A 3422-nucleotide genomic window follows, 5' to 3' on the forward strand; every position below is an offset into this window, starting at 1 on the left:
GTGGTTTGCAGTGTGTGAAAGGCTCTTTGGCCTCAGGTTGCTAACTAAATAGGACTGCTTTTGTCCCTGCTGCCAGCAGCCCCTGGTTTCTCCCACATGCCCCTCTCTGGGCTCAGGCCCAACTTCATGAAGCCAGCCAGGGAACCAGTCTGTAAACCCCCCCCCCCCAGTTCCGTCCCCTCTTCCATATAACACGTCTTCCTCTCTCTTACCAACCCCCCCCCCCCCCGCCGCCACCTCCACCCCAGGAGTCCCAGGCAGCCCCTCTGCTACAGGCCGGTGTATAACCCACAACTGACATTTATATTAAGCACGGTTTCCAGCTCCGTGTTAACTGCGTCACAGGCATAATCCTGATGGACCCTTCTATCAGCCTGTCTGTGACCACTGCAGAGACGAGAAAACAAGCAGAGACGCCTACCAAACCTGTCGGAGGCAGAGCCGGAACTGAGATCCGGGTCTGGCAGACTCCAGAGCCCACGCTCGTTCCGCTGCATGGAACGTCCTCCCTCCACCGTACAAGGGTCTCTGCTCAAGCTGCCGAGCTTGTCCTTCTTCACTGAGACCATGAAGTCACTTACCTCGACCTACTCTCCCAGGTCTTTCTTGCCAGTGGCCTGCTAGACCTGGGTGGTGTACCAGGCGGGGTCCTACCTCCGGGGGCCTGGTAACCTCGGGAGCCAGTGTTCACCTGGTGGGAGCCAGTGAGAGACATCTATCTTCTTCCTAAACTTTCGATGCCTCTGCTAATTCTGTGGCTGCCACGTTGGCTGAAATATCCTTTAGGGACACCTTCACTTCTCCTGAGGGCTGCAGGACTGCATGGAGCCCTGATGCCAAGGACCTTTGGGAAATCGCTGAGAGTAGATCTTAAAAGCACTCATCACAAAAAAAAAAAAAATTGATAACTACGTGTGGCGATTGATAATTTCATAACGTATATAGATCGACCATGTCATATACCTGAAACTAATGTTATATGTCAATTATCTCTCAATAAAAACAAACCAGACCTTGGGGCTGCTACTTCGTTCTCGCGCGGGAACAGCAGGCTGAAAAGACCTGGAAGGATCACCCTGCGTCACCTCCGCGGAGGCCCGAGCACTGGCATTTAAAGTTTCACTGAGACCGCAGAGAGCCAGAGGTGGAGTCAAAGGCTCAAATTAAAATTCTGTCATCAGCTGTGTGCCCTTGGGCAAGTCGCTGAACCACTATGAATTTTCCTTTCCTCGATAAAATGTAGAGAAGGGGAGCCTCGCAGGGCTTTTTTTTCAGGGTCAAAGACACTACAGTCCACAAAAGTGGTTCGCAAATGTCCCAAACAGTGCCTGGCGCAGACACAGCAGGCTTGGTACAGATTCAAAGAAAACGAATCATAAGGGGTAGTGACATTCATGACTATTGCTAAAGTAGTAAGGGAGAAGCCCAGCCGACAGCCTAACGCTCGGAGTGGAAGCTGACTGTGGGTTCTGCTGCCCGCCTCCTCTGCCAAGCTCCAGTGCTGGGGCCACTTCCTGCCTGTCACTGCTGCGACGCTCCCTCTCTCTCTAAACCTTGCTCCGGCAGGTAAGAGAGGAAAATGCCAGCCGGCCCTTACCAGCTAAGGAGTGAAAAGTGCGGGCTGGCTTCTTGTGTTCGACCTGTGACTACGAAGTCTGCCAAGACTCTAGCCTCCCGCCGAGAACTTGCAATCCATCCTGTCCTACGTAAGTGGGCTGGGCATGCCAGCAAATCGAGAAAACACCCAAGTCCTAACGATGGTGCATTGCTATTGAACTCTCCTTTTTGTTTTTCTAGAGGGGCTTAAGATGACAGCTGAGCCATATACCCACGGCTAGGACACCAGAGCCAAGGAACCGGGTGTGCCTGAGCAATTAACATTTAGCTAAGAGGGAGGCTCACAGAACAAGCTGGTGGTTGGAGCTCTGACTGCCGGATATGACCCTGTAGTGTTCTAGCTACAACTGAGGAAGGCCAGTAGGAAGGATAAACCTGCCATAAATCATCACTAACAGAAGCTCTGGACACCCCACCCAGCAACGGGGGAGGCCAAGAGCAACGGCATTAACGAGATGGCTACCATTTACTGAGCACTGTGTGCCAGACACACCGAGCACTTAATCTAGATTACCTTTCACCCTCGCTAGGGAGTAGGTATTGCTATTCCTATCTACCTAAGAGGAAACTGAGGCCCAGAGAGGTTAAGGGCTTTGCCCAAGTGACCCAGCTGGTACATGTCTGGTTCCAAGCTCATTACCACTATGGGTATATCCAGGTTCCCAGGGGTGAGAAGCAGAAGCAGGGGAGTCTCGGGCAAATGAAGCTTCTCTCGAGGGGGGATAGGAGGCAGCCAAAGAAAAGAACTCTTGGAGAGTGAAAAAAATAAGGATGCAAGATACACGCCTCAGGCGCCTCTAGTTAGGGGCTCGACTCTCAGTCTAGAATGATCCTGAAAAAAAAAACTCAAGTTCTCCCCATCCCTCCGAATGCGAGGAGCCAACTGCTGCTTCTCCCAGGTCCTGGGGCCGGGGAAAGCATTCACAAACGGGGCACCGGCTGCATCTGTAAGTCCAGTCACATCGGCCACCCTGCTTTCTACAGAAGGCAAGCGGATGCTTTGACTTTCATTCTCCCTTTCTCCCCGCCTGGGTGCGTGATAGGGCCAAAGGCAGGTAGGTGGCTAGCAGGAAGTGGCTGAGAGGGCAGAGTGTGCCACAAAAAAATAGACGAGCTTTTCTCCCTCGCATAGTTCGGGCTGTAAGAATGTGACCGACCACTAGAGATAAAGCTAGCCGATTTAAAGAAACCCAGCCCAAGCGGTTTTTATCCCATACTACTTAGTTATAAAACTCCAATTATCTATTACGGTAGCAGGGCTGCATTTTATGGTTTAAAGCAGTATTTCCTTCCAGCCCTGTTTTTTCTCTTCTTTGGGCTTGAACCACACCATGTACACCGCATGCTTTCCAAAGCTGCTCACCGCGGCGGTCCCCAACCTGTTTGGCACCATGGACCAGGGCTCCCATGAGAACCTAAGGCCTGATGAGGCGGAGCTGAGGCGGTGACGCTGGCGCTGGGGAGCGGCTGCAGATGCAGACGAAGCTTCGCTCACTTGCCCGCCGCTCGCCTCCTGCCATGCAGCCACGGACCAGCACCAGTCCGCAGCCATGGGGTCGGGTACCTCTCATCTATAGGTGAGACCTGGTCCTGCTTATTCTAGTCATGGTTTTCACAGAACCCGTGTTTCAGTTCCAACACTCTGCACTAATAGGTACAACAGAATGTGATGATCACCAAGGATTCTCAGCCCCACCATTAACGGATACCTATCAGAAGGGCCCCAACCTTCTCGACACAATCTAGCTGTCGTGATGTATGGGGAGGGAGTTGGGAACACGAGATTGAGAACAGGAAAAGCAAGA

The sequence above is a fragment of the Rousettus aegyptiacus genome, unplaced genomic scaffold (assembly GCF_014176215.1).
Source record: "Rousettus aegyptiacus isolate mRouAeg1 unplaced genomic scaffold, mRouAeg1.p scaffold_m13_p_14, whole genome shotgun sequence".
In the NCBI taxonomy this organism is placed as follows: Eukaryota; Metazoa; Chordata; class Mammalia; order Chiroptera; family Pteropodidae; genus Rousettus; species Rousettus aegyptiacus.